At 46.5% G+C, this 23,148-nt stretch overlaps 1 protein-coding gene across 2 annotated transcripts in view; it reads left to right on the forward strand.

The window, feature by feature from the left end:
* The first annotated feature begins 2,799 nt into the window (after positions 1-2,799).
* Positions 2,800-23,148, forward strand: part of aop (ETS variant transcription factor anterior open) — a 219,031-nt gene continuing 198,682 nt past the window's right edge. Inside the window, exon 1 of one of the 2 annotated variants that reach the window (XM_084586220.1) lies at positions 2,800-3,132. The gene's annotated coding sequence lies outside the window, so the exon portion shown is untranslated. The remainder of the gene's footprint in view (positions 3,133-23,148) is intronic. The other variant, XM_084586218.1, reaches the window with a different exon arrangement.

The raw sequence follows: 23,148 nt of genomic DNA on the forward strand, positions 1-23,148 counted from the left end.
ATAAATAGAACGATGGTTTAGTTAACCATTCTAAATCAATAATTAAGATATATGGAGAAAAATGAGCATGATAGCTACTGCTACCACCCCGTTTCAAAGGGGGCGCTCCTATATTCCATCCATCCATCGATGGATGGATGGATGGATGGATGGATGGATGGATGGATGGATGGATGGATGGATGGATGGATGGATGGATGGATGGATGGATGGATGGATGGATGGATGGACGGACGGACGGACGGACGGACGGATGGATGGATGGATGGATGGATGGATGGATGGATGGACGGACGGACGGACGGACGGACGGACGGACGGACGGACGGACGGACGGATGGATGGATGGATGGATGGATGGATGGATGGATGGATGGATGGATGGATGGATGGATGGATGGATGGATGGATGGATGGATGGATGGATGGATGGATGGATGGATGGATGGATGGACGGACCGACGGACGGACCGACGGATGGACGGACGGACGAACGGACGGATGGATGGATGGATGGACGGATGGATGGATGGAATATAGGAGCATCCCCGTTGAAACGGGGTGGTAACAGTTGCTATCATGCTCGTTTCTTTCCCTATGCCTTATTATAGTTTTAGATCGGTTAAGCATAGTATCGTTCTATTTATTGAATTTTTTTATGCATTACTAACTTTATGTTACTTTTCTGCTTTTAAGCGACCAATCTTCCAATCGTTTTTTGCTAGCTTCCACTACAGGTTCATTCACCTGGCCACTGATATCTCTGAACCATAGGGCCTCAGGATGAGTGACTGTGCCTTCATCGACTTCCGGATAGATACCATCACATTAGAGTATAAGATGGTTAATTGTCTCTGTGGATTTACCACATACTGCATATGTGTCATCTTCATGGCTAGATTTATTTTTGTAGCTGCTTGTCTAAGTCCTTAGCTTCAAAACGTAAGGCACTTCCTCTTGAGTTATCAAAGAAAGCTTCCTTCCTGATCTGCCATTTCCACTTTCGGTATACTTCCACACTCTGTTTCTTTTCCATACAATTTATCCCATTTTTACCTTCTGTGTTTTTCACCTGTTGCTTAACGATCTTTATTCCTTCGTCCTTGCGAGCAACATACTTACTGGTTAGTTTCCTAGTTCTTTTCCTCCATTGTGAGCCAACGCTTTTTAGGTACAGGTAATTAAATGCTTTAGCTGCCCACCTGCTGCTGTCCAATTTCCTCAGGCGTTCCTAAATATTTTATTTTGAGCTTCCCGTATGTCGAAAGATGCCCAGCCCATATCACCCTGTACCGCCTCATTTGTGGTTTTGCCGTGGGCACCCAGTGCTAATCGTCCAACGGCTCTCTGATTTATTTCTAATGTCGACTTTACCTTTGCTTTTAGACACAAAACCGCATTTCCGGAAGTAAACCCGGGCACAATAATTTCTTTTCAAATACCCCTCTACACCTGATACCTGTTGTATCCCCAATATGCCCTATGCTTCATTATCCCGGCATTTCTTCGCACTTTTGCCCTAAGTGATTGCTCATGCTTTTCAATGTATGCCAATCCTTCGTTTACCCATACCCCGAGATATGTATATTCTGTCACTCTGGGCATTTCATGGCCTTGCATTTTAAGACCCTGATCAGTTGAGCCGTTGAAAATCATCAGACCCGACTTAACTGCGCTAAAACTGAAGCCTAGGGCGTCCTCTTCGTCTCCGCAATACTTAACTTTAGAGTTTGCAATTCTTCCAGACTCTCGGCTAGCAGCACAATATCGTCTGCATACATCAAACAGGGGAGGCGCTGCTCTACCGCCTTTCCGCCTAATCTATATGACAGGTTAAAACCTAGGTTACTGTCTTGTATCCTCCGTTCCAGGTTTATTATATAAAGCATGAACAGCAGCGGTGATAGAGGAAGCCTTGTCTTAGTACCTTGACAGCTTCCGTTCTTCTTATCCCTTACTCTTAGCCCCCCTGATTTCTTTCCCGCAGTGGCCATAATCGAGGGTTTACAGCAAACGCCGTTTCCAGCGCCATGCCGTCGTACATGCTCTGAAAACTCGGGGAGCTTCGTCGTCGAGTGGGGTCGTACTGCATCGAATTATGTATCAGCCTTGAGTCGCAACGCTTCCCCGTTGACTCCCGCGGACGATGTCTATGCTGAAACAACCTCATGTTATAAAACAATCATGGATGGAATCCATAAATCTCCGTTAAAAATGCCATCGTTTTATATATCTCATTCACAAACTGAGAACCTAACAAGGTAACAGCGGACATTAGTTATCTCAAGACGGCGGACACAAAGGAAGCATAAAAGCGAGCCTTCTCTGACAAGCGCTTTTTTAAAAAACACCTGTGGAGTACATCCTTCGGGAATTTGGGTGTACAAGCTTAACGTGAGTGAAAATGGTACGCCAGGTGCAGTGAAAATATAACGCGTGAAAAAAAGAAATTGACGTAACGTCGAGTCGTCTCTGCTGGCGACGTCAACCCGGAGGCATTCGCTCCGTTACGGCGACAACCCCTCACCGCCGTGCCGAACTGAAACCGGCGAAATAGCTTCCTCCGCGCGCCTCTCTTTGTTCATTCTCTTTTCCCCCTTTCTTCTCGGCTTTGCATCCTCTTCGCCAATTCTCTCTGCTCTCTATCGAGCCCCACTTCCTCTACGGAAAGAAGGTTAGAGGCGAGGCATCAGAAAGGAAAAGAAACACAACGGACGGAAACGAGGATCGCAGCGCCACCCTCCGACTTCCGGCCGCCCGATCACTTGCTATCCGGAGCCACCTTGCGGAGAAAGTGCGCGCTACTCTCTCCTCCTCTCAGCCAGCAAGAGCGTCCCCGGGCATCGCGAGGAAGAGTGTCGGAGGCCGAATGCGAGCGAGAGCCGAGCGAGCGGCGGTGCTGCCTCTCGAACAACAACGCCCGCGGAATGACGATCGCCGCCGGCGGGCCAGCCCAAGAAACGAGCGTCTGTACGGCGCTAGTGACGTGCCTTCTATGACCAGCCGTGGCAGCAAAGGAAAAAACGAAGCGTCATCGCCACCGCATGGATTAATAACTGCACCGCGAGTTCTCCTCGGCGGCACGACGACGACTACTTCGGCGCGTCTCTGCGACGACGCGTAAACAACGGGGTGAGTCCGTGCTCTCTGTTGACATCGTCTTGTGGCGCCTGGATACGCGTTCTCTTGGCAGCATCTCTGCTGCCCTGTTTCACTCCGGAACTTCTGTGCCTTTGTGCGTCAGCTGCTGCCGTGTGTTTTCTCTGCGGTTATGTAATAGTGGCACCGGAAACTCGTCGCTCTCTGCTCCGCGTGGCCCCCTCCCCTCTCGCTGAAGCCGTTATTGGACGCCGCGGTAGGTGGCGTCTGCTGCTGGCAACGGGTTTCGGAAACGCGTGTACTCGCGTACGTAGTATGTCGTTGCTGATCGAACTACATTCGCGGTCGGCCATGTGGTGGCACCGGCGTTGTGCCCTGCGTTGTCCCGAGGTGCGAGCTTCTACAAATCTAAACGCTGTTCGCGATCTTCCGACAAAGTTGTGCGGGGCGGACGCCGTTCGTTTCCTGCCCGAGTATTTCGTCCGCGATTGCAACCCTCGAGATGATGGGCGTAATCTCCACGCACCGTTGCCCACCGGCGCCCTTTCTTCTAAAACCCGTAGTCGACCTCTGTTCTTGACACCACACGTTTGCTTGCGCTGCGAAGTCGTGATATCGAATCGTTTTCGTCGTGGCCCTGCTGGCTGGAAAGTTGGCAGCTCCGGTTCGCTATCTTACGGCCGGCGATCTGGCTTGCTTGGTCGCGTGTTGCCTTGGATGGTGGCGGATATCTGCTCGCCTTACGTCCGGGTCGGAAGCATGGCTGCCCGTCTTTTGATAGCGGCTGTTTGCAGATCGCGCGATGCGCTTCCCCTAGCGCTTCTGCTTTCTTTCTTTTTTTTTTTTTGTGCGTATTTCTTACCTGGCCTTAAGCACGCCGACGAGCAGGTGGCGCTGCTGTCAAGAGTTTTGTGTTTGTTTCCGCCGGTAGTACGTAGTACTGCTGCTCGTCTGTCTTTACGAGCCGACTGGGTGGCTTATGGGGTACGTAATATTACCGTAAAATGTGTGTTCAGGTGCATGCTGACAAGAGTCTTGCCGTGTAATATCGGTAATGCTACAGAAACCGGCGGCAGTGCACTAGTTTGATTTCATTGTCGTCACCAGCCTAGTGCGTCTACTGCACTTTGGCTAGTCGGTAGCGGTGATCCATGACACGCGTTTGTAGAGTTATGCACATAAGTTGGTGCTGCGCCAGCCTTGGCAAACTCTATTTCGTTTGATTTACTTATTTTCCTTCTAGCCAGCGGTCATAATAAAGTTACTAGAGTACACAACAATATAGGAGAAAGCCACCTGTTTTTTTTTGCCTGGCTGTTGTCATGTTTGCCCCTCATAATGTGTTTACATCACATGGGGTCTTGCCTCCTTTACAATCTTAGATAGCTGGCTTTTCCCACAGCATAAGGGAATGGTACTTCTGATGTTGTACTTATGCAGGCTCCCATCCCATGTGTCTACTTCGCTGAAGAAGAATCTTTGAAATGCACCAGGTGTCTGTTTGCAATCTTGGCACCATCAGCTTCTGATTTGCATTTTCTTTAAAGACATCTCTTCAAAACAGGATGTAGCCAAAACAACCACTTGATGCAACCTTGGTGCCTTGATTGCATCGCACATCATCAGCAGCTTTGTACATTGTCCCAAAATGGTCTCAGAAATCACTGTTTTCCTTGGTGCTGCATTGTCTCATTGCAGTGCACCAAGTGACATCCAACCAAGCAGTATTGTACGCTTGTTTCACTGTTCATGTTCCTACTGTGCTTTGGATAAGCCTATGCCTGAATTCTTATAACTCTTGCAGGTGTGATGAGAAAGGATACTTGCCAACTTTGCAGTTTTATTATACCATTCTGCTTTGGTTAAGCAGGAATTGTAAACAACAAAAAAAAAAAAGCCTGTTTTATCATTCTGGCAGAATGTCACAGTGACACAACTGCTTTAACGAAGATTTTTTTTTTTTTTTTTCGAGGAAGATTTCAGGATGTTGAGAAACCTGGCAGGGCTGTCAGGAATATAGTGTTTTCCCTTGGTGACACTGATTAGCCTGAGGGAACTTGACAGTCTATGGTTGAACACTTTTTTATTTATTCAGTCTATCTACACGCCACAAGAATAACTACCCCCCCCCCCTCCCCAAAGAAAGTCCATCGCCCAGTAGCACGGACCAATTTTCACACCATCACTGTCAATCCTTTAATGTGAAATTGGACGTGTCTGGAAAATTTGATTAACCATGACAATTGACTTCATTGGACAGAGGAACTTGTTGAAGGGCCACTGCATTCTTGACTTTTATCCGACCCTCATTACTTTTTATGAGAAGAGCAATGAACTGCAGGTTTGCTTGGCATATGCTTTGCATGATGGCTGACGCCTTCAATCGTTAATGCTTAGTATAATAATATTAGTACTATCCAGGCTTGTTCCTTATATGGATTTGTTGTGCAAACCATGTGCTGTCTGTGCACACTCCATTTCGTTTATGCCCGACTGTTGATGGCAGTACTTAGGGTGTGTTATGTGAGCAGAGATATGTGTATATCTCAGAATTTAGCCTTATTATCAAATGGAATATAACGTTCAGTGGTACATCAGCCATGCTCAGGGGGCACTTGCACTGTCCAACAATGTGCACAAATATTTAAAACACTTAACTCTTCTTTTACTGCTGGATAAATTTTACTGATACACTTAAGCTTCACTTCTGGGCATTTGGTAGTTTTTCTTTCCTTTATAGAAGTTTAACATATTTGCATTATACGAAAGTTGTTCTTTTGTGCTGCATGCAGTATTGATCAAGCTGACCATATTTGTAGCTAGGAGGTCTGCAAGCTCAAACTTGCAAAAATAAATTCATTTTCAAGTAATGTTTGCATCCTTAAAATGAAATTTAGCAGCACATTTGAGTTTCTAGCAAAAAAATTATACATGTTGATCAACATGAACTAGCAGGTTGAGGTGTGTGTGGTTTGTGTGTCTCGAGCCAAATGTCAGCAGCCTTTCACACGACAGCTTTGGTTGCTTCTTCTGTCAGCTTTGCTTCTTTCACCTGACAGCAATCGGACAGCGTTCGGGTGTTTGCACGCATTTCAATTAATCACCTTGTAAATGCCAGGCCTGCTGGGATTTTGTGGCAGTTTCTTGGTTTTTGTCGCCTTTCCTGTGCAATATGCTGTCATATGCAAAATGTTTATGAGGTAAGGATTATGTCCATTGGGGGTCCTTTACTCAGGCTAGCATGAGCGAAATTGAAAGGTCACAGCTGTTTGTTCTAATAATACTTTTGAATACACCTCAATGGCTCAGCTTTGTGCAAAACTAGTATGCTGCTATTGATTTAATCTCCTCTCTAGGCTATACTTCGATCGAAAACTGATGAACAAGGTTTATTGGTTTTCAGGCATTGCTTGCTGGTTTTACTATTCCTTTTTTTTTTTTTTTTGCAACATCATTAACCAGTGCAAAGGAAGTGATTTCCAATATTTTATTTTTTTCTTCTTCGTCTTTTGTTCCTGCCGTCGTTGTTATCGTCCCCATTATTTCTATCTTGCATCAAAAGTTTGTATGTGCATTTTTGTTTTTATCGGAATGGCGCCCAGTAGTGTACATGAGGCACGACCTGCACTATAGAAATAATCTATTATTGATATTTTTTTTTCTTTCTCGTGTAGCTCCAGTTCGAACCACTGAATGACAGTTGTGATTTCACAGTAAGTGCGGGTCACGCTAGTCGTCGAAGATGATTACTGCTTATTAGTCTTTTTTCTTTTTCGCGATTCTAGATCAAGGCTAGGCTTGCGCTGTGATTGTTGGTAATTAAAAGGAACAGAGCCCTACTGTAGTTTTCTGCATCTCGCGTGTACGTAACACGTCCGATATGTCACAGCTGTTCGGTGATTGGAATCAAACCTGTGTGGCCGAAAAAAATTGCTATTATTTATTTATCACCTTTTCGCGCAATCCACATGTGTAGTCATGTTTTGTGATGTCCTGCACATCATTCGAAATGCGAAACATAAAACAAAAATGTGATATCTCTACTCCTTTAAGAGTTTCTCTGGAGATAATTAAAAGGAATAACTCTTAAGAGGGCTTATAAGAGAAGCTGGCATGTTCCTATTTGGAATGTATGTCACTCCTGCCTTTCGTTTGCAGTGCTTTATTTCTTCCTAGCTGCTTTCTTGTCCATCTGTAGAAGCGATAGCCTGCATACTGGACGCCAACACTGATGGGGTGAGCTGCCGTCCAGTCCGAGCTGCAGAAAAGAGGGAAGAAAACAACACCCTCGCTGCGGTAGTGTCGGTGACCGACGTGCAGTGAGCAAATGAACCACGCTTAATTGTTTCTCGCATTACAGTCATTCATATGAACGTGTCTGGAGTGGATCGAGTCGGGCTTAGCAAGGTCACCCAGCCAGACCTGAACTCGACACCGGGTTCTGTCACGGCGCGCTTTCGCAGCCTTAGAGGGCACTTCGGTGCGAGAGTGGGTTGCGTTCTCCCGCGATTCCACTGCGTTTATTTATTTCGCAATACTGTGAGTCTTTCTCTGACAGGAGTGGGGAAAAAACAACAGGTTCCAAGGGATACACAGCACACCGTGAATAACGTATCAAGAGTACCGATATTTAAAAGCTGCGCAGTTGTTGAGACTCGTAATCAAAAAAGAGGACGCTGCGAACAACAACTCTGCGAAAGTGACATTTCTTCAAAAAAAGAAAAACAATATTCAACACTGCTAGAAAAAGCATCAAGTAACACATTATTCATAAATTGGTGGGGCAGGTTGTTCCATATTTCTATAGAACGGGGAAAAATTAGAATTTGAACAAGTCACATTTAGCAGAAAACAGTCTTATACACCTGTCATGGTTAATTCTTTTATACCGATTATCTATGTTGATACAAACGTGATACGTGAGGAAAAGAAATTTCATGCACGCAGTCTGTCTCCGGCATTCTAGCGCGGAGATGCCCGCTCTTTCACGCAGAAGTGTCACGCTGTCGTAACGCGAGTAACGGGAATATATAAAGCGGAGTTCTAGATTCTGAATTCTTTCCAGTTTCTTGTTCAGATAAAATTGATGAGGATTCCAAACCCTAGGCACTTTACTTGCATGCGAGGTTGCAGCTGATAATTTCCGTCGGATGAATCCAGGTTGTGGGTATGATCTTGTACATATGTTGCCTACCAAGAGGCAATGTTATTCAATGTTCAGATTATTTTGGTCATCTTGTAAATGAACAGTAATATACACAACGCAGTCATCTGCAAACAGCCTTATTACAACATTTTGAGTTACAGAGGAAAAAATATCATTATATAGATAAGAAAAAGTGTAGGCCTAATACGGATCTCTGGGGAACGCCTGAACAAACTTCCAAGGTGTCTCGCACTTTGGCAATTTTGACCCACTGTTGCTGCGTGGGTCCTGTTTTTGGTTCTGAACGACAAGAAGACGTTGAAGTTTGCTAGTTCTATACATACGGAAAAAAAAACAAAAAAAACATCCGAAACGTGTGTGGAGGGGGTTAATTCTGCAAACCTCAGTATGGCGCCAGGCTGAACAGATGCATTAACCTTCTTTGGAGGTAGCCGTAAAAGTGGAGAAGGGAGAAGCGTGAAACGTTTGAAACGGTTTTCGGGAAACTCGGACCGTGATGAGACTTTGTTGAATTAAAGCATAGGGCGGTTATGTCTGTTTCAGTGTAGTTCGTGCAGGCTGCGCGCAAAGTGGTTTTGGTTGGAACAAGACTGGGACAACTAGAGCAAAGGAGTGAGGGCATAACAAAGCCCTTCTTCAACGCTGCAAAAAAGCGCGCTCTTCAAATTGCAGCATTAACGAAGGTCAGCTGCACATGCTTTTTGTCCGTAGTATGAATTCGTTTTTGCTCTGCTGACATTCGATTGTCGTGTTCATTACTGAAATATGCCAGAGCTGAGAATCGATTCAACATGCCATGACTCCCGGAAAAAGTATAATCTTCCCCCGAGGGCAGATTTGTATCGTCATGGAGCTGTGGCTCTGAGTGCTGAAAAGAGAGCCTACTGAAAAAATTGTATGAGGCAATACATTTTCTCACCTAATCTCGCTCAATTCACATATGAAATCACATACAAGTCGCATATAATTGCATAAGATCTCATATTTCCTTGCACATTAACATAAATTATGGAATATATTTTATGATAATGATGTGCACCGTATGAGAGTGTATGCGATTTGATGAGATTGTGTGAGTTTACTGCCCCGTAGAACTTTTGGTTGCGCGCGCCGGCACGCTGCTTGACTGCCTGTGTACTTTTGTATACCTGTACATCGATCGCTTCGTGCCCTTCTTATAATCCTTACGACGTTAGCAACTTCCGAGGCCGCCGCGTTAGAGGCCTCGTTTTCCACAAAAAGTCGGGTTGCCGGTTCTGGCAGGTGATGTATGTGCGTAGCTCTTCATTGACTGATTATGTAACGTAACGAGACCACGTGACCCGGCCTAGTTACTCGTTTTTCGCCTGTGAAGTGCGAGGATGAGATCTGAGTTGACGTTCCTACGGCATGCAGGGGGGCGGCATTATCGATAGCTTACAACTGTACATACGTGGGAGGCGCAAATTAAATGTTCAGTCATTGAGCGAAGCGCAAATGAGAGAATGGGAGTCGTCGCCGCATTCCCTGAAAGACGAGCTAAAATGACCCCCTCACACCCTTCGTTTTTATTGTAACTTCTTCCCTTCTATTGTATTACTCTGGTAGCACCGCATATCCTCAAAACGGTTCCATTGAGATCTGCCAGTTGCCGTATTGCAGCAGACCCCTAAAATATTCCCACTTCGAGTTATTCACCAATTCGCTCTCCTCGCCCTACCGTCTGATCTACTGATAATTCTAGTAATTTTCTTAAAATGGTGGGTCGTTCTCTTCCGAGTGGTTGAAACGCGGTAATTCGGCGATGTTGAAGCAAGAGGCGATGATTCAGAACACAATGAAGAAATATATTCTATTCACAAAAATAGAAGGGCAAACTGCAACTTACAGGTGTAATGTCACACAGACAAAAGAAACAACTGTAACTTAAACGAAAATAATCTCGTACGGAGATACTGATCTCACACAGAGGCAGACATGGCAGTAATTGAATTACAGTATTGAAATTACTGTAATTCAATTACCTTTTTTGGTAATTTGTAATGTAATTAATTACGTTTTTCGTTTGGTAATTTAGTAATGTAATTAATTACTTTTGGTAGTAATTTCGCAGCAAAAGTAATTAATTCCTTTCGAAATTACTTTTACTGAAGTGCGTCTGGTCTGTTCCGGTTTTTGCTCTTGTCTTGTTTTTGTAATGGCAAGTGCTATAGGAAAGAGGGAAGGAATAGCTCTCTGGGATGGAATTTGGCGGAAAGACGAAAGAATGTGTGTGCTTCGCGTCTGGAGAACAAGTTGTTTTTTTTTTTACTAGGTTTACTTAGTTTTTGCACGGATGGAAACTAGAAAGTAATTTTAAAATAATTGAATTACTCAGTAATAGTAATTGTAATGTAATTTCATTCCTTTTTCGGAGAAGTAATGAGTAACGTAATTTAATTACTTTTCTGCAATTTTCAGCAAAGTAATAAATAATGTAATTTAATTCCTTTTCAAAAGTAATTTTACCATGTATGCACAGAGGTGCTGTCTACAAAACCTTATTTATCGGCTGAGAAAGAGAAAGAGAAAGCTACAAAGAGGGTTGCGCTATCCACCGGCTAAGCGTCTCAGTTAAAGCCTGGGCACTTGTAGACTTTGAAAGGTTACGTATACTGGCGCGAACCAACTCGCCCTAACAAGAGTATTACTTGTAGACTTGCGTGCTAAGCACGGAGCTTCAACGCGGACTGACTTCGGTTACTTTCAGCTTTTAAGTCATCGGTAGGCAAAGAGGCAGGGGCGGTCATTTTCGATTGCCTCCCCCTCGTGTCAGGTAACCAATCAAAAAAGGCGAATCGGGGCGGGCACTGCCCTGTGGGTTGAGCTCAGCCTCGGACCCAGGGCCCCGCGGACGAAACAATGCAATCCAAAATAAATGAAATTGTTACTGTCTCCGGTGAGAGGGCCCGGGCCTTTTCCCTTCAAGGGTCTCCTTCCTACTTTTCAACCCCCACGCCGTCGCCCTTTCCACACTTGCGTGTTCCTTGAAATTCCTCAAACTTGTTTCATCTTGCTCGCCGCCGGGCCTTAACAACAAAAGGGGGAAACCGGACACGCGCAGAGTTTTGTTTTTCTATTGTGTGTTTTCTATTGTGCGCGTGGGAGACCTATCTGCCACAAAAGGCTCTGGTGGGCGCCGCCGTTCTCCACCTAGAAACAAGCAATGGCTTAACCACATTTAAATTGTTGCCATTGTGAAAGGAAAACTATTCAGTTCCGCACCCCAGGCAGGGACGCGTACGTGAAGGATATCCCTGAGGAAACATGCCCCCTTACAAAAGCCACAACGTTCAGCAGCTAGCAAGGAGTTAGCTGGTGAGAAAAGGAAAAGGCTCAACCCCATCTCCAGCGCAGGCGACACTCGACAGGAGGACAGTTCCTCAATTGTGGGGCCTCTTTCCTGACAAGAGCAGCAGAATTAGCCACCCGGAACCAGTAATAGGGCAGCGGCCTAACAATCCTGGTAAGCTCAATTGGTAGAGAGTATAGGGAACTAGAGTAGAAAGACTGCAGCCAGGAAATGCTGTGGTCCTGGGTTCGATCCCCGGAAGCTTCGGCTGTATAGCTTTCTTCTGTAGCCGTATGGCTGTGCTTGAGGGGATGTCTAATTAATCCCTTTGGGGCATTCCCCTAAGATATTCGATCGCTTGACAAATGGCTCATCGTTTTTCCTTGATTGCGCTCTTTCCCCTTCCTCGGCATCTGTGAGCGTGAAAAGGTCGACCCGTCAGCAATGAAGTCTAAGAGTGTCGTTTGCAAACGTCCCGGAAAACGATGGGGAGGGCTGTAGTTTGCTCCGCCAGACGTCGAAACTTGCTGCTTGGAGCGCCATGTCGCAGCCCCAGTGGCGCAGTGGTCAGGACGGCCCTTTACGATGCAGGCGAAAAGCAAGGTGTGGTGTGCGATGTCAGTGCACGTTAATGAATCGTCGAAATTACTGCGTGGCCCTCCAATGCGGCGTCTCTCGTGGACGCTTTGGGCCCATGAAAAGCTACTAATTATAAATTCCGGCATCCCATCTCTCTGCAATGCTAAACCTTCATTTGCACCGAATATATTGGCGATGCATGCTCCTCCTTTCCCTCGACCCACGCCCAAGAAAACCCCGCTCGCCTAACTTGGGAACTGAGTGGGTGCGCACTGGACTCAAAGGGGAGGCGCGGTCATGTGTCGCCCAAATCGGCTGCGACCACTTTTTAAAAACTATTTATTGACTGCACCTAAAAAAGCTTTCAAATCTGACTCGAATACTCACGAAGGGCAGCTCTATGATTTGCACGCATTAAACTTTCACCCCAAACTGAACTTGAGTGGCCCTTGTATTTCTTAGTTTGGCTTAGTTCCAGGCGTGACATCACCCAACTGGGATTCGTGTCACATTTTGTCCGTGCCTTCGTTTCGTCCCAGTAAACTGCTCCTCCTTTCTTCCTCTCTGTTTGTCTATTAGGCGTTGTCCCATCAAAGGAATAATGCGGCGCTTGACGCACAGTGTTCCTTAATAAGCCATCGCGTCTCTCCCCTTGTCGTCGGCGCCGCTCGAAACGCTCTGAGCAGCCGGAGAGGTCCAACCCCTTCCGTGCGCACTCTTCCTTCGCAGCAGGTGCCTTTGAGAAGAAGAGCGCGCTTTTCAGTTGTTTTACGTAATTACGAGAAGGGCAAAATTGACTTCCTGCATTTTTCTCGCGCTATATAGTTATCACAAACGACATGTAACGAGGTTTATTTCGGCCATGAGCGGCCAATGACAAGGCATCTCCGAATGGCGTCGCTCGAATCTTCGGAAGACAGTTCGCATCTTCCTCCGCGTGGTCTGCTGCGAAAGAATAAGGAGCAATAAACAACGTGAGTGTAGGAATCTCCTCGTTCTGTCCGACGACTTCCAGAGCTGAATTTCGGGGCCTTATGTAATTTGAGCGTCCCATTGAGTGGCTGTATTCGAACGACTTAGCCGTTTCACGAAACTGAGCCGGGAATCTCTCAGCACCACTTGCGGCTCTTGAGCGAATATGGCCTGACATGCTGGAGCAAGTCCGTTTTCAGCCGCTAAAGTACAGTCGCCAGATTTGTGGAAGGGAACACGGCAGTCGGTCGCAGATAACTATGAGCACTACTCGTGGCTTCTCTCAACCCGGTGGCAAACTGAGGAACACGCGCCTCCCTTCCCACTGCGTATAGCCACGAGTATACGCTCCGAGGCTGTCTCCCTTGCTCACAAGACTATATATACTTAGAATGCATATTTTCTCAGCGCACAATTTACAGACAAGGCGAAATAGGGAGACAGACAAGGGAAGAACAGTGACGTTCAGCGCTCGTCCCTTGTCTCCTTATGTCGTCCTGTGTGTATTTTTTGCCCGTCTTTCTTGTCGATGTGCAGCGGTGCTGACGCCAGCGGATTCGTTCATTCATTACACGTTCTCAGCCTCACTGGCGGCCAACCTTTGTGACATCAGTAACACCGAGTGGCTGTTAATGGGCTTTCCAAATATCCTCAAATTAAGAAAACAAATCGGCCATTGCCTGCACTTATGAGCGGTGCTTTGGAATGAATATCTTACAAGCCAACTGTACACTTTAACAAATGCTCTAATAGCGTATACCGGACCACGCAGTGGCCGCACCTCTGCCAGTGATAGACCGGCATGCGTCCATGCTAAGAAACACCCATAATAACGCATGAGTGGTTTACTTGCTTCACTGTACCTTGGTTTAACTTTTGTTCCCGACCAACTAATACGCTCCGGCACTAAACGATGGGATCCGTCCAGGCCCGTATCAACAGCGGTTTTAGTTTGGATATCGGGGGAGTTGCCTTGATCGCCTTCTTTTGACGTGTGGTCGAGACGCGCTTTGGAAATTTCGAGCTGGGGTTATTTAGCGTGCACTGACATGGCACAGCCAATCGCTTTCCATGTTGCCTCCATCGAAAAGCCGGGATTCGATCCCGCGTCGTTGCTTCAGGCACTGATCCGGCTGCGCACATTTATTTAAAGAGGTCAAGTTTATAAGAAAACTATGGCATTTTATATGCATTTTAACAATCCTTACATATTCTGAGTATGGCCGTAGTCGCTACATCTTCTCCCCTTGAGTCCTTTCGTTGTCTCCCAGCTTCCCGTACTCGCGGACGCAGTGGTTCTTCGCTGGTGGCCACTCGTCCGTGCTGGTTTGAACGACATTCGTGTAGAACGGGGATTCCTACTCTGGCACCTGTAACCCACCTTTCACCTGAGAAACCCCGGGCTGCATGCACATGTACACTCGCTGCCATTGTGGAGGCACCACGGACAATTGCTTCTTGAGGGGCAGTCCCTGTGGCGACGGCTTTGCTGGACGAAAAGAATTTCCCTTTTTTTTTTTACTGTGGCTCTTGACTGAAAAGTTTTGCTTTACTCCTAACCGAATCGTGCGACTAAACCAGAAAACAAAATCGCAGCTGTTAACGATCCCATGAAATGTCGAAATGCGGCGTCGGAACTGCAGGCGGCCGCTTTTCGTTTGTACCGAATGATTTCCCCCGCATCTGCTGCGGCAAGCGATACTGCGCCGGGGGAAGGAACGGGTTAGTCTCCGCTGTGCAGCATCCGGCGGAAACAGCGGATGCACGGTGCCGCTACGGACAGCTGTGCGAGGCGTTCTTTCTTTCCGCTTTTTGCTTTAGTTCCTACCCCCCCCCCCCCCCTCCCGCATTTCGTTGCACGGTATTAGCTGGAAGTGTCCAACACGCCGATGATCCGCTTCACGAACGCGTCCACATTCGACGGGGGGCGTAGATCGGGTAATTATCTGCTTCTAAGGTAGTTACTAGCGGTGGCTTACTTGTACGTTTTCATCCATTATCTTCGAGGAAATAAGATAATCGCTACATTAGCTGCTGTGTTGTCTACGAATGTAACGGATGACTTGTACAGGTAGTACGTATACGCATAAGAGCACGTGTTTGAAGGGAACCGTGTAGGCAGGATGTTTCCAGTTTTGTTACAAGAGAGCATTAATACAGTCAAAACTCGATTTAACGAAAGCCGAATCAACGAAGATATCCCGATTTCCCCTCAGATGGTCCAATGCTTGAGTAACTGGAAATAACGGAAATAATTTCGCTATTTTAACGAACCGTTTTCTGAAAAATGAAGGTGAAAATGTCTATTTTCCACAAGACGCTCGAGAATGTACTGACTGCGAGCCAACGGTAACATCTTGCTGCAACCACGTCCCGCTTTTGCCAAAATGCAAAACGCGAGATTTCAATTCACGAGATTTCGCCAGCGGTAGAAACCCGGCCCGTCGACCCGATGTCGGCAGCAGTACCGGGATAAATTTTGGTTACCCTTAATCTGCAGCGACAGTTCGCCACATGAGGGAAGAGATGTTGCTTACAAGCCGTAAATATCAACGATGTCTTTTCTGGGAAGGAAATTTAATCCCTCTTCTTTCCGAGGTAAACATTTATTTGCTACTTTTCTTACGCTCAATCGGTGTCGGTGGTTGCGCGGACCGCAATTTCATTGTAGCAACATACCATATATAGTGGACAAGCTGGTATTGCATTTAAAGATTACATAACAGTACAGGTTCCCTAAGCCTTCGTTTAATTTGGCTGTTACATCCTTCAAACATGATATAATTTTCAGAGTATTTGCGCTTCGCAAATATGATGCCGCACGGTACTTCCTTGATGCCGCGACACCATATAATAATCGCCTGTATCGGATTAAATGACCAAGAAATGCCTCCCTCAATTTAACGAAGTATTTCGCGGCTTCGCTCAACTTCATTAAATCGAGTTTTAACTTTAGCACGTCGTTAAACGCATCGACACAACAGTGCATCTTTCGTCTAAGGAAATGCAGCTTTACAGTCATACGTCCGCGCTATTCCCGGATGTTTCTTGCGGTTGTTGCTTGTTTAGCACTCCGGACTGATGTGTTGAAAATTTTGCTGCTAACCCTCTCCAATGCGTAAATTTTGAACCCGCGTTGTCTTGTGTCGAGAAATTATAATTTTTGTGCCATGAGAGTATCAGTTCGTGGTCATAGTTCTGCTCAATTTCGGTACCGTCAGTGTTAGTATAATACTGTAACAGCGCGGAAGAGAACGATGCGCGGTCGGTACTTGTGCCTGTGTCTGTCCTTAAGTGCCATTCTGCACCGTTGGTGACATAAAACAGCTAGCGCCACCATGCATGTGACATACTCACAGCTACCACGAGCAAGGGACGTGTGCGCATAAAATGCGCAATTTTTTCACTCCTTATATATGAATGAGATGGCACAGGGCTGGGCTAATTATATGCGAGAGTCGATGTAGTCACATAGGACCGACGTCAGATTGGTGATAGGGTTGTGACAGGAGCACAGATGAGCCTTCTTCCACGTGAACCAGGTTTAGTGCACGTCACGGTGCAAAAAAAATAATATCTAGAATAGAAAGCGATCGTTTCAAATCGATTTTATCGAGCGTTAACACGATAGCGTCGTCCAACGTTGTGAGCAGCCGAACATTGGCCTATCAGCCTATGGTTGATAGTATTCCTTGTGTGCTCGTCAGTCGATCGCGATCTTTCGCTGTCTCAGGCTCCGAGTTTCAGCACCATCGTGTGCAAAACAAGATTCGGGTGATTCATGCGTGAGTACTGTTTTTCTTTTTTTCACTTCAAATTCGAATATCGCCGCCTGCGTTTGTGCACGTATTTCTGCAGACGTCTCGCTCGCAAGAGAGGTTTATGCGCTACTTGCTAGACAGGGGAAGCCTTTTGGAAAGGGAAAACGGCGCGAAGCAAACAAGGACAAGAAGCAACTTAAGCGAACTTTATCGAAGATAAACTTTATCGCTTGTTTGATTCCCTTTTCAAACATGGCGAACCAAATAGCCAACACCAAAGTACTCCTGACCAACTTTCTAACTCACACAGTCGCCTAACCTTGTCAAAACTAAGAAAATATTCGGCTACCAATATTGAATTGTGCCGCAGCACCATTCCACGCACAGCACTGCACTGCTCTGCAATCTGCGACGCACGTGGCCTCCATGGTCCCCGTTTTACCAACGTTGACAAGTTGGTACGCCGCAATTTCCGCTATATTTGGCCCAACAGTCGCATGGAAAGAGCTGGCTACCATGCATTGCCGAAGTACCATCGTGGCTGCGAACACGATTAGCAAATGAGTTGAGAGGGTTACATGGAAATGTCTCTAGTCTTGGTTGTATTAACTCTATAGGGGAGACAACCTGGGCCAGGAGGCGCTGCGCCGCTTTGTGCGTCAGCGCCCTCCACGGAGAACTCGGCAAAATCTCCGCGCTGCATTCCAGCGCGTGTATACGCGCGCGCGGTTGTTGCTCTCCTCCGGCCGCGTTCTGGACGCCATCGCGTTCCAACAAAGGGGCGAAAAAAAAAAAAAAAAAAAAAGAAGGAACTGGAGTGAAGAAATGATGGCGCGCCTTTTCGCAAAACTTGTGCGGTGAACGGTAGCGGGGTGGTTGTCGGCCCGTTTTTTTTTTTTTTTCTTTTTTTTTTTGGTATATGTACCGCTCATATCTCACACCGCTAGGTGGTGCCGCAGCGGCCATCGCGGAACCGAGTCGGCCTCAAACAAGATATATGTCAATGCTTCTATCCTCATACGCGATCCTGCTTCGGGAGCTCAAAACTGCGCACTCGCTAGAGGAGATAACTGAAGTATAGGATTGCACAGAGCAGCTGTAGGACTAAGACAAAGGTTTCCGTGGAGAGATGTGCCCGTCTGCATGGAAAGTCGTCAGGCATTGCATCGCTCTTCGTCCTGTGGAGAGAAAGAAAACTGCCGCAAAAATGGCATGCCTCGTCTTCTGGTGAATGACCCAGGTCGTTAGGAACGAGCAATCGTTAAAGGTAGATAGGTCATTGATTTCGGACAGCAGCGCCGGAGCAGCCAACTTCCCCAAGCCGTTGTCGGCAAAAACCAAAGGGTTAATTTGGTGATATGCTTTGTGAAAAAAAAAAATACATGCCCAAGACAGGCACCGCGGCGCCGGTAGCAGCCTGCGTATTCGTCACCCTGCTGAAGCGAATGGGTAATCGTAGATGACAAAGTTTCATTTACTTTGTCGGGGGGTTGACTAAAACGTCTGTCCCCAAGGAGTTGAACGGGCCCCTTTCAAGTGAGCAGTCACAAAAGGAAGCTCCCCAACCGGCGCCCAGAGCACTCGTCGCTGTTTACACGCGTATGAATGATTCTCCACGAGAATGCTGGACCCTTCATTCTCTGAACAGTGTGGACATCGAGGCTTCCGCATTATTCTTTACTCTCCCACACCTTAACAGCACAAGGGGTGCCGCCTCGGTTCCCTCAAAATACATTTCGCTTGCCTCTCGCCTTCGAATCCGCATTCGTTCCTTTTATGTCTCAGAGCCTGCCAACAAGAACTGTTTGAAAACATTGTTTGCGGCGATCGTTTTACAGGACCTGAAGTGGCGCGCAGTGATGACAGTCTATCAGTTAATCATAATTTCTCGCTTTCGAGAGCACCGATAAAAAACACGTTTACAACCAGGCTCTTTGTCGGTCGGGGAACCGAAAAAGGCAAGAATGAGAAACCCCACTGGCGAAGAGCGCCGGCTTTGCGCGCGTCTGTTCCCCTCCTCCTCATTCTGCTTCTCCTGCTGCACGTGCACGCGATCCCGCGCGAGAGAGCTGCGCAGACTCCACAGACAACCGTGCGCTGCGTGGCCGCGGCTGCACGTAGGCATGGCCTCCGAGATCACCTCCGCCAACGCGCGCGCGGAGGTGATCTCGGAGGCCATGGCGTAGGTTTTGTAGTTCCTCTCCGCTCCGCCAGAAACCGAGCGCTGGCGTCGGGGAGCAAACTGCAACTTGGGTTCCCTATGGGCGCATGTGACGGTGCAGGTTTCAACGAGCGCGGTGAGCTGGCTGAGCGGGCCATCGCCAACTTATCCTGAGCTGGAACTGGCTCAACCAGACACAGCCGCAGGTTAGAGCAGCACAATTATGTCAATGTCAATGTTTACGTAGTGCGGGATCGCTTTTTTTTTTTTTTTTGATACTGTGAATCCCATCAGGGATTGTAACAGGAAGGGCTGTGAGCATATTATACTACAGCATAAAAGCATACACAATAATACATGGTGTCGAGTGCTACATGCAGCTTACAACAATCGAATAACACAGATAATATCACTTATATTAATTACATGATTACGGATGATACAGCGAGGGGATCAGTATTAGTTGTAATTGACATTCAAGGCACAATCAAGGTTTGAAATACTAAAAAAGAGAAAATCGACTATAATGAATTCACAAATTGACTCAGGCACAACAGGCAAGAAAAAATACCAAGAGAACAAGGAAGCATAAAAATAAGGAATATTATTGTTACTGCAATAATTCATCTGCAACAAGGGAACAAAGCTCAGCTAAGGACGTGGTGTTAGTAATGCGCGTGTGTTGAATGTCGAAAAAAAAATACGCGTTAGGCTTTCTTTATCGCAGATAAATTGAATAGGGGGTTTCTGAAGATGCTCTAGAACTTTGCAAATCCAATTTCTTTTTTTTTTTTTGCTAAAATCAATATTCAGCAAATAAGGAACTTAACCTTATTAAGGAATTATTTGCGGAGCAAAAAAAAAAAAGAAAGAAAAAAAAAAAACCTGTGGTGCGCAAGGCGGCTGTCACCTGTACGCTACTTGTTTCGGTTCGAGGCACCCAAGAAAGTAGCAGGTTGAGCAGCTGTCTATGTAGCTCGGTTGGTAAGGGCACCGGACGCGATATTCGGAGGTCGTGAGTTCCCACCATCGGCGCGTTGTTTTTCCTTCTACTTTGCAGTTAATTATCTCTCTCCCTGGAATGATTGCACCTTGTGCATGGGGGATGACCTTAGCTGCTTATGAGCGATTAAAACCGACACAACACAGTACTAATTCACGTCAATAGCAAAATATTGTTACGGCGCGAGCTCGTGAATAGGAGTGAAGAACGGTTGGGTCAGTGATGTGCCCGTGTTTGTCCTTAGTGCCTACACCGTTACAAAGATTTCCTGCGCCTTCCTGTTGGCTTCTTTCCTTCGTGCGCACACATCATGTCCTTTTTTTTTTCGTTTTTTTTTTTCTGCGCGGGAGCTTTCGCTTTCTTTGGCATGAGGAGAGGAAGTGCGTGTGCGCATGTGGCGGTGGTTTGTTTCGCGCAGCCTGTTAACCTATTAACCTCGAAGGAAGCCGCTGTGTGTGTGTGTGTGTGTGTGTGTGTGTGTGTGTGTGTGTGTGTGTGTGTGTGTGTGTGTGTGTGTGTGTGTGTGTGTGTGTGTGTGTGTGTGTGTGTGTGTGTGTGTGTGTGTGTGTGTGTGTGTGTGTGTGTGTGTGTGTGTGTGTGTGTGTGTGTGTGTGTGTGTGTGTGTGTGTGTGTGTGTGTGTGTGTGTGTGTGTGTGTGTGTGTGTGTGTGTGTGTGTGTGTGTGTGTGTGTGTGTGTGTGTGTGTGTGTGTGTGTGTGTGTGTGTGTGTGTGTGTGTGTGTGTGTGTGTGTGTGTGTGTGTGTGTGTGTGTGTGTGTGTGTGTGTGTGTGTGTGTGTGTGTGTGTGTGTGTGTGTGTGTTTATTGCTTGAGGCATGACACTGCTGTGTGCAGGGTTTGGTGCTGTTCCAGCCTGCGTCACGACGTCTCACATCTCGCGTAGTATAGGCCCACAGTTCTCTGCTTGCGCGTGGTCGTGAAAGGAGCATTGCTTAGCAAAGAAAAAAAAAAAAAGAAACAGAAAAAAAAAGCGTCTTGCGCGTTTCAATGGTTTTTGCCGCCGACAGGACGTTGGTAGGCGTCACAACGGTTGCCACTGCAGCGTGCGTGGCGGACAGCCTGTTTTCGTACGAAAGTCGCACAGATGAGGGGCACTCAGTCGGCGATGCATTATTCCCCACTGGAGTATACATCCCCATATCTGACGACGGCATTCCCCGTCGCCTTTTTTCTTCGTTTTGTAACGCGAGTTCCTGGCCCCTCCCTTGGTGGACACTATGCTGCTGCTGCGTGAAGTAGAACTTTCTCACTCCCCATGATTTCATGGTTAGGTCTATTTGAACTTCCGCTCCTCGAAATGATCATGAATAAGCGCCGCAAAATGTAACGCGTCACTGAGGGTGGCTTTGTTGATCGTCAGCCACGTAAGCTCCGTACATCGAGGGCACAGGTTTGTCAGCGAGGGTATCGAAGTGCTGTTTGGCAGCCCTGATCTTGCGGCACCACCTTGAAACTCTTCTTATTGTTTTAGACCCGCTGCGATCTATCAGTGATAGACCAACACCGTGTTTACGAGGCAGCAGACTCGGGTTGAGACGGCAGGAATACGTGCAAGTGAAAGTTTTCAAAGCAGTTTGTAATTTCACGATGTTGCTTTTTAGTACAGAGCAACCCTGAGCATCATAGAACAGATTGTGAAAGCATGAAACGCCATCTCAGTATTTTTAAAACAACGCTAAACGTATGGGGGTGCGAGTTCGGAGGGCGATCCGCAGAAACACACGTAAACACAACTTACCGCAACATTTTTCTCGTCGCGCACAGTACCAGGAAAGGTAGCTGGTCATTGAACGTTGGCAAGAGTGTTAAAGGACAGAAATTATCCTACGTCATTTCGGAGGTATTCTATTTTTAAAACGTCGCTAAAAATATGTATTGTAAAGATAGACATACCGCCGAGAGGCTTGTTATCCGCTGGGTGTTTCTCCGAATTCCTTCTCTTGTAGCCTGATATTCCGCAATATGCAGTGAATTTACTATCAATAACAATCGTTCAATGTGCATATCCTAGGGAAAACTGCATTTAAAAGTCGCTTCTCGAACCTCAGGGACCGAAATAGGATGCAGAAACTTCAATGGGGAACGTAACTTGCGCGGCCACACGAGAAATTGTGGCGAGAAATACCCAGCGGATAACTATACTTCTTCGATCTTTAGAATGCACATTGTTGAAAGTCGCGTACGTTATTTGTCACACTTTTTCTTCGAGTCGTTCCCTAACATTTAACCATCTACGTGTTTACTGGCGTTCTCTGAAAGCGGAAAATTTGGGATTATGAGCAGGTAGAAATACTCAGAAGGGGGAAAATTAAGGACGTACCGCATTTCTGAAAGTAAGTCCGGGCGCCATAATTCCTTTCCAAATACCCCTCAAAACTTCATACCTGTTGTATGGAAAGAGGAAGCCACGGAGGTGGTGGAATAAGGAAATCAGGGAAGCTATTGAACAAAGACGGGCTGTTTCAAGGGAAAACCGAGTGGCAAAGAAAGCACAGGTATCTCAGGAGGAAATCGACCAAAAATGGGAATCATATCGACAAAAGAAACCTGAGGTACAGGCCCTCGTCCAAAGTAAAATATGACAGTCTACCGATCGCTGGATGGCTGATATACACGACTAGAGGAGGAACAAGAAAGTTCTGGAACCATATAAGTTGACTAGGGGAGAAGAATCAAAGAAAGCAGGATCGGATTCAAGATAACGAGGGAAATTGTTTAAAGGGAGACATCGCAGTGAACTACATTACATAAGTTATAGCCGAGTCATTTAAGAGCGACGATAGGGTAAGCTCCGCAAATCAGGAAGCAACACAAGGTAGCAGAATACAAGGCAGCTTAGAACTGACCAATCTAAACTGGAAAAAGGCATAACAAAATATTCCTAAAAACACATCTACAGGAATAGATGGAATTCCGATCAAGCTGATTAATGAACTCGGTCCAAAAAGTAAGGAAACGTTGTTAAAAGCTCTGGAAACAGTCATACCGAATAAGCAAATTCCGGACTGCTGGCGGCAGAGTATAATGAATTTGATTTATAAAGGGAAAGGAGAAAGGATGCACATAAAACCCTACAAG

The sequence above is a fragment of the Amblyomma maculatum genome, unplaced genomic scaffold (genome assembly GCF_055883805.1).
Source record: "Amblyomma maculatum isolate TAMU_Amacu unplaced genomic scaffold, ASM5588380v1 scaffold_15, whole genome shotgun sequence".
In the NCBI taxonomy this organism is placed as follows: Eukaryota; Metazoa; Arthropoda; class Arachnida; order Ixodida; family Ixodidae; genus Amblyomma; species Amblyomma maculatum.